This window comes from Nerophis lumbriciformis, linkage group LG16 (assembly GCF_033978685.3).
Source record: "Nerophis lumbriciformis linkage group LG16, RoL_Nlum_v2.1, whole genome shotgun sequence".
NCBI lineage: Eukaryota > Metazoa > Chordata > Actinopteri > Syngnathiformes > Syngnathidae > Nerophis > Nerophis lumbriciformis.
This window is the reverse complement of record NC_084563.2, coordinates 30,582,099-30,591,377: the sequence shown is the minus strand read 5'-3', so window position 1 is coordinate 30,591,377 and position 9,279 is coordinate 30,582,099. Positions and strand designations below refer to the sequence as shown.

The 9,279-nt window shown below is 34.8% G+C and overlaps 1 protein-coding gene across 3 annotated transcripts in view; it reads left to right on the top strand.

The window, feature by feature from the left end:
* Positions 1-767: 767 nt before the first annotated feature.
* The window catches only part of grin2bb (glutamate receptor, ionotropic, N-methyl D-aspartate 2B, genome duplicate b), a 236,674-nt gene continuing 228,162 nt past the window's right edge, over positions 768-9,279 (top strand). The window contains exons 1-2 of one of the 3 annotated variants that reach the window (XM_061976961.2): positions 768-842; positions 1,137-1,157. The gene's annotated coding sequence lies outside the window, so the exon portion shown is untranslated. Of the gene's footprint in view, positions 1,158-4,034; positions 4,109-9,279 lie in introns of those variants that run through there. The other 2 variants (XM_061976963.2, XM_061976962.2) reach the window with 2 other exon arrangements.

The following is a 9,279-nucleotide window of genomic DNA, read 5'->3' as shown; positions in this document are numbered from 1 at the left end:
TCTAATTAATGCCCACACATTGTTTTATATATTTCTTTTTAGGTCAGTATCATAGGAAAATAAATAAAGCAATAACAAAAATGTGTGGACAACCATAATAATAAATGTCCACACATATTTTTTAGGTCAGTATCATAGGAAAATAAATAAAGCAATACAAACAAATTTAAAAAATGTGTGGACAATGATTACAATAAATGTCCACACATTTTTTTTTTTTTTAGTACATTATCATAGGAAAATAAATAAAGCAATAAAAAAATGTGTGGACATTTATTAAAATGGTTTTCCACACATTTTTTTTTTTTTTTTTTTTTTAATTTTTTAAATTTTTTTATTTATTGTTGCAATTATATTAAAATGACTAGAAGGACACGAGTGTTGCTGGCCTTGCGTTTTCTTGAAATCTTTGGTGTTCGCCAGCAGAGGGAGCCATTGCTCTCACTATTAACTAACTATCTCCTTGACAATTGTTGCAACATCACTTCTGCATCTCATTCAGCATCCTATGGAAGGACCCCACCTCTCTCTCTCTCTCTCTCTCTCTCTCTCTCTCTCTCTCTCTCTCTCTCTCTCTCTCTCTCTCTCTCTCTCTCTCTCTCTCTCTCTCTCTCTCTCTCTCTCTCTCTCTCTCTCTCTCGGAGAGTAGAGCAAGCCGGCCTCCACACTTTGCAGCCAGTCTGTGCAAGCGGAGGAACGAAGTGAGAGAGAGAGAGAGAGAGAGAGAGGGGGAGTTAAAACCGAAAGCCCCTCACTAAACACAGCAAAAACGGAAGGCTTTGGAGTATTCAATTTTTTCTTTCGCTTTATATTTTTCCTCTTCCTCATCGCGGCGCTGGGAGGTGCTTCCTCTTTCCACACTGTCTCTCTGTCCCTCATTTGCCTCCTCATCTACTTCTCCATCTACCTGCTCTACAATTGTCTCTCTTCATGACGAGGGGAGCCCACTTTACTCGCCAGCGCCATCCTTTCCTCTCCTCCTCCTCTCACGCCATTCCGCCATTTCCACAACTCTCACCTCTTACCAACTCGGATCCAATTTCTTGCTTTAAAACTCCTTGAATGACTTTTTCCCCCTTTTTTTCTTCTCTTTTGGCCCCGCCCACACCTGTTTACTTTGCACCACACTCTTGCAGGACTCTTAAATGTTCCTCTAGGTAGGTTCAGTATCGTTTAGTGTCTGTCTATCTGTCTGTGTGTGTGTGCTTCCCGTCCAACACACCTCAGTATCACATGCACCACGTCAGGGTTTCTCAAATCTCCCTTTGATGAACAATTCTTTCATCGTCATCATCAGACAGTAACACATTGCACATTTTCTTCCTTCAGCTCCAAGTTTGGGAAACCCTGAGCAGATGATCAAATGTTCTCACGTGACCTTTCCCATCTGTTCGTCTTTTCTTAATCAGCGCACGTGTCACGTAAAACACTGTTTGGTCACCATTGTCGGGCCGCGAGCGCCCCCTTAAAAAACATGTGCTTCTCAGCTGTAATTCACTCTCCCACCACTCGTGGCAGTAATGACAATCTCAAACCAACAGAAGAAGTCTGCAACTAAAGTCAGAGAGAAGCTTCGCAAGCGCAAAAAATACGACTAAAGTGGTGAAGCCGTATTTGTACTTTAATTATATTGACAGTTTATATTATTATTTATTTTTCGTCAGTTATTTATGAGTCCCTTTTAAGCACTATGTCTGATTAGAATTTATTTTTCTAATCAGCCCGATCCAAGTTTGTGTTAAATGATAACATTTTTGACATAAACTATAATCTTAAAATATTCTTTGTAAAAAAAATAAATATATATATATATATATATATATATATATATATATATATATATATATATATATATATATATATATATATATTGACAGTTTTCCCTATATTTGTATCTGAATATTATGCTTTATTTTATATTTATTAAATATTTTACATTAATTCTTAGATATATTTATTACTTTTAATGCACGGTCTAGAAGATTTCATCAAAAATAACCAACTTATTGGACATATTAAGAAATAAAATGTTCATTTTAAATGTGCAATGTCTTCTGTATTTTATGCTTTATTTTATATTTATTAAATATTGTACATTAATTCTTAAATATATGTATTATTAATAATGCACCCTATCTAGAAGATTCCATCAAAGTAACCGATTTATTAGACATATTTAAACATTCATTTTAAATGTGCAATCTCTTCTGTATTTTATCCTTTATTTGATATTTATTAAATATTTTACATTAATTCTTAAATATATTTATTTTTAATGCACCTCTCCAAAAGATTCCATCAAAAATAACCGATTTATTGGACATATTAAAAAATTAAATGTTCATTTTAAATGTGCAATCTCTTCTGTACTTTATGCTTTATTTTATATTCATTAATTATTGTACATTAATTCGTAAATATTTATTATTAATAATGCACCCTCTCTAGAAGATTCCATCAAAGTAATCGATTTATTAGACATATTTAAAAGTTAATTCTAAATGTGCACTCTTTTCTGTATTTTATGCTTTGTTTGATATTTATTAAATATTTTACATTAATTCTTAAATATATTTATTATTTTTTAATTCACCTTTCTAGTAGATTCCATCAAAAATAAGCGATTTATTAGACATTAAAAAATAAAACATTCATTTTAAATGTGCAAACTCTTCTGTAGTTTATGCTTTATTTTATATTTATTAAATATTTTACATTAATTCTTGAATATATTTATTTTTAATGCACCCTCTCTAGAAGATTTAATTGAAAATAAGCGATTTATTAGACGTATTAAATTAAATGTTAATTTGAAATCTTCTGTATTTTATGCTTTATTTTATATTCATCAAATATTTTACATGAATTCTTAAATATATTTATTATTAATAATGCACCCTCTCTAGAAGATTCCATCAATAATTAGCATTTTATTAGACATATTTAAACGTTCATTTTAAATGTGCAATCTCTTCTGTATTTTATGCTTTATTTGATATTCATTAAATATTTAACATTCATTTTTAAATATATTTTTTATTTTTAATGCACCCTTTCTAGAAGATTTCATCAAAAATAGCCGCTTTATTAGACATATTAAAAAATAAAACATTCATTTTAAATGTGCAATCTCTTCTGTATTTTATGCTTTATTTGATATTTATCAAATATTTTACATTGATTCTTAAATATATTTATTATTTTTAATGCACTCTCTCCAGAAGGTTCCATTGAAAATAACCGATTTATAAGACATATTTAAAAAAAAAAGTCCATTTAAAATGGGAAATCTCTTCTGTATTGTATGCTTTATTTTATATTCATCAAAAATTTTACATTAATTGTTAAATATATTTATTATTTTTAATGCACCCTCTCCAGAAGATCCATCAAACATAAGCGATTTATTAGAAATATTTAAACGTTGATTTTAAATGTGCGATCTCTTCTGTATTTTATGCTTTATTTTATATTTTTAAAAATATTTTACATTCATTCTTAAATGTATTTATTATTTTTAATGCACCCTCTCCAGAAGATTTCATCGAAATGAAGCGATTTATTAGACATTAAAAAATAAAACGTTCATTTTAAATGTGCAATCTCTTCTGTATGTAATGCTTTATTTTATATTTATTAAATATTTGACATCATTCTTAAATATTTTTATTTTTAATGCACTCCCTCTAGAAGATTTCCTCCAAAAAAACCCCGAATTATTAGACATATTAAAAAAATTTTTTTTTTTAACTGTGCAATCTCTAACATTTGACATTAATTCCTAAATATATTTATTATTTTGAATGCCCCCTCTCCAGAAGATTCCATGAAAAATAAGCGACTTATATAAAAAAAGAGATAAATGTGCCAAGGCGATTGAGACAGACTGATAGACAGATGACACACCAGACACGACTAAAGCATTCCATCCCTCTGTCACATTTCCCTCATTCTGCTTTTGCTTGTGCTCTGCCGCCACTTCCCTTTTCAACCCCGCTGACATCTTTCTTATGAAAGGGGGAAAAAAATGGACCGCTCCTTTTTTGCTCTTGTCTCTGTGTCTTGGCTCCCCTAAAAGGTGTGGGGCGTGCTGTGTAAATGTTGTGGGGTGAGTAGTGTCCGGGTGTGGGTGTGGCCTGCATGACGGTATTGTGCATCAACTTCCTGTTTAAACCTTCTCTCACCCTGCCGGGACTAATTGCTCCTTTTGATCTTTATCATCTCCTTTATTCGTGTTCTACTTTGATCAACTTCACCTGGCGGCGCATCGCTGGATGGACTTTTTCTATTGGCTTTAAACGCTTCATAAGTTGTCATCCTTGGTGCACGTCACCACAATGTACCCCATTATGTACGCTCTTTACTCAGTGGCCTCGTGGTTAGAGTGTCCGCCCTGAGGTGGTGAGTTCAAACCCCGGCCGAGTCATACCAAAGACTATAAAAATGGGAGCCATTACCTCCCTGCTTGGCACTCAGCATCAAGGGATGCAATTGTGGGGTTGAATAACCAAAAAATTATTATTCCCGGGTGCGATCACCGCTGCTGCTCACTGCTCCCCTCACCTCTCAGGGGGTGATCAAGGGTGATGAGTCAAATGCAGAGGATAATTTCACCACACCGAGTGTGTGTGTGACAATCATTGCTACTTTAACTTTAACTTTATGGGACCTTTTACTGGCAAATGTGGCTATGTTTACACTGATATGTTTACACTGATATGTTTACACTGATATGTTGACACTGATATGTTTACACTGATATGTTGACACTGATATGTTGACACTGATACGTACACGGATACGTTTACACGGATACGTTTACACTGATACGTTTACACTGATACGTTTACACTGATACGTTTACACTGATATGTCTACACGGATACGTTTACACTGATACGTCTACACTGATACGTCTACACTGATACGTCTACACTGATACGTTTACACTGATACGTTTACACTGATACGTTTACACTGATACGTCTACACTGATACGTTTACACGGATACGTTTACACCAGGGATGCTCACACTTTTTCTGCAGGCGAGCTACTTTTCAATTGATCAAGTCGTGGGGATCTACCTCATTCATATATATAATTTATATTTACTTATTTATGAAATATATATTTTTGTTAACAAGTTAAAGGTGTTTAATGATAATGCAAGCATGTTTAACACATATAGCTAATACTGTTAAAAAATTAAAGGTGTTTAATGATAATACAAGTATGTTTAATACATATAGTTAATATTGTTAACAAGTTAAAGGTGTTTAATGATAATACAAGCATGTTTAACACATATAGTTAATATTGTTAACAAGTTAAAGGTGTTTAATGATAATACAAGCATGTTTAACATATAGTTAATATTGTTAATAAATTAAAGGTGTTTAATGATAATACAAGTATGTTTAATACATATAGTTAATATTGTTAACAAGTTAAAGGTGTTTAAAGATAATACAAGCATGTTTAACACATAGTTAATATTGTTAATAAATTAAAGGTGTTTAATGATAATACAAGTATGTTTAATACATATAGTTAATATTGTTAACAAGTTAAAGGTGTTTAAAGATAATACAAGCATGTTTAACACATATTGTTAATAAGTTAAAAGTGTTTAAATATAATACAGGCATGTTTAACACATATAGATTCCTTTCTTTCATGAAGACAAGAATATAAGTTGGTGTATTACCTGATTCTGATGACTTGTATTGATTAGAATCAGACAGTGGTGCTGATAACGTCCGCATTTTCGAATGGAGGAGAAAAAAAGTCCTCCTTTCTGTCCAATACCACATGAAAGTGGTTGGTTTTTGGCATCTTATTTGTCCAGCTTCCGTACTCCTTTGTATACACTTTACAAGAAATATATTGTCAGCAAACTCCGTAGCTTGCTAGCTTGTGCACGCCAGCTTTCTGAGACTCTTATTTTGTTAGTGCAACTGTGCAGTCGGTCTTTGGAGTTTTGACGACAGGTACGGCGCCAGAGTCTGTTGAAATAAAGTGTTTCTCGCCTTCCAGTCGGTAATTTTAATGAGCTGGCAGCAACCAGCGTCATCTCAGAAGACCCTCGGGTGCCGTGAATGTCAATCAAGTGACGAAAGTGACGTCATAGTGAAGATTTATGATCGCTCATTTTTAGGACTATTTTTTTAATGCCTGGCTGGTGATCGACTAACACACCCTCCGAGATCGACCGGTAGCTCTCGATCGACGTAATGAGCACCCCTGGTTTACACGGATACGTTTACACTGAGACGTCTACACTGATATGTTTACACTGATACGTTTACACTGATATGTCTACACTGATATGTTTACACTGATTTGTTTACACTGATACGTACACGGATACGTTTACACGGATACGTTTACACGGATACGTTTACATGGATACGTTTACACTGATATGTTTACACTGATATGTTTACACTGATACGTTTACACTGATACGTTTACACTGATACGTTTACACTGATATGTTTACACTGATATGTACACGGATACGTTTACACGGATACGTTTACACGGATACGTTTACACTGATACGTCTACACTGATACGTTTACACTGATACGTTTACACTGATACGTCTACACTGATACGTCTACACTGATACGTTTACACTGATACGTTTACACTGATACGTTTACACTGATGTGTTTACACTGATTCGTTTACACTGATTCGTTTACACTGATACGTTTACACTGACTCGTTTACACTGATTCGTTTACACTGATACGTTTACACTGATACAATTACACTGATACATTTACACTATGTTTACTCTGTTGCGTTTACACTGTTACGTTTACACTGATACGTTTACACGGATACGTTTACACTGATACGTTTACACTGATATGTTTACACGGATTTGTTTACACTGATAATTTTACACTGATACGTTTACACTATGTTTACTCTGTTGCATTGACACTGATATGTTTACACGGATACGTTTACACTGATTGGTTTACACTGATATGTTTACATTGATATGTTTACATTGATACGTTTACACTGTTACGTTTACACTGATGTTTACACTGATACATTTACACTGATATGTTTACACTGATATGTTTACCCTGATATGTTTACACTGATACGTTTACACTGACACGTATTCACTGACACTTATTCACTGACACGTTTACACTGACACGTTTACACTGACACGTTTACACTGATACGTTTACACTGATACGTTTACACACCTGGCCCAAATCAGATTTTTTCGAAATGTGAAGTGAAGTGAAGTGAAGTGAATTACATTTATATAGCGCTTTTTCTCAAGTGACTCAAAGCGCTTTACATAGTGAAAACCCAATATCTAAGTTACATTTAAATCAGTGTGGGTGGCACTGGGAGCAGGTGGGTAAAGTGTCTTGCCCAAGGACACAACGGCAGTGACTAGGATGGCGGAAGGGGGGATCGAACCTGCAACCCTCAAGTTGATGGCACGGCCACTCTACCAACCGAGCTATACCGAAATATGATTTTTTTTTCCTAGCTGACTGTTTGGATTACAAGTACAATGAGATCTTTATCAGCGTCCAAAATCAGGCCCGCGGGAAGTCCCAAGTATAAAAAAATAAAATAAAATAAAATAAAAATATACATATATTCTTTTTTTCTGTCTTTTCTTATCCACTTTGTACCGCTTGCTACTCACGGTGTCTCCTAGCCGCTCAGGCAAATCATGTTGTCTAAAAATGCATTTTCTCATCGATAACGTGACATCATTGCGCGCGCGGAAAGTGCGCTATATATATTTAATATATATATTCAATATAAATTATATATATCAGGGGTCCCCAAACTTTTTGACTCGGGGGCCGCATTGGGTTAAAACAATTTGGCCGGGGGCCGGGCTGTATATGAGATGTATACATATTACCTATTATTTATGGCAACAAATAATCAGTCTGTGTCACTTGGTGTGCAGTCTAAACTCTCCAAAGTGAATCATGTAAACCCACTATACTAGTAGTCTTTAGCGCTTCCATAGTGAGTTTACTGACAGATATAAATTAGAACTTTACGCTGCTTTATATTAGAAATGGCCACAGCGGAGGATGAATGTCCCATAACAAGAAGATAGAGAAAATTAATAATCTTATGACTACTACTACGGCACGGACTACAAAGGTGGATGCGCGCAAATTTTCAGGACTTATGCAGATCCCAAATACTCATCAGCAGGAACAAGAATGTAAGCAAAGTTGATTTGCATAATATTTCGTAACAAAATGCCAGATAATGTCTTACCTTATACACACACCATATTAATACTCCAATGTGAAGCACAGTACGTCTGACTATGGTAGCCATAATGCTCCCACAATCCATCAAGCGGTGCGGCTTCATTGCTTACCGAAGTCGTAATAAAACATTTTGACAGATTTTTGAGCGCCGTGTCTAATGTTCTATATTCTCGATGGAACATTTAAAGTTTTGGTGTTGGCGTCATCTTGCAGTTTACACGTATCTCTTGTGTGTGACCGCCGTCTACTGGTTACACTTATCATTACGCCACAAAATAAAATAGCTTTGAGGTCGGTAAGCACAACCAGAATTATTCCGTACATTAGGCGCACGGAGTGTCGTTTTGAGAAAATGAAAGGATTTTAAGTGCGCCTTGTAGTCCGAAAAATTGGGAATTAGTGACTTCCTTGTTTGTTTACGAAATACGGTCAACTTCCTTTGTTTTCACTTTATCCAACTGTGTATGCAAGTGACGTCGAGGCCACAGTGGGGCCACAGTGGGGCCCACATTAGAGCTCGGGCGTGTTACACTGGAGTCTGATAAAGATCACATGTTACTTGTAATTTAAACTGTCAGATGTTCCCACTCAAAGAGCTTCATCTAAATCACAATCTACCTTCACACACGCAGGCTTTGATATTATGCTATTGACATCATTTTAAAGAGGGTTGTAGGTTCAATCCCAGCTTCCGCCATTCTCGTCACGTCCGTTGTGTCCTTGGGCAAGACACTTCACCCTTGCTCCTGATGGGTGGTGGTTAGGGCCTGGCATGGCATGGAAATAGTGTCAAAGCGCTTTACAAGTCTAACCCATTTACAGTTACTATTATCAATAATACAAATAACACCAATAAAGTATTTATTTTCCAATTTAAAAAAAATAAAATGCTGTGCTTTGTGAGGTTGAGGCTACTAGGAACACTTAAAACATTGATAACAAATTCATAAAATCACAACAATTCAATATTTGTCAAGAAAAAAAAGCCTG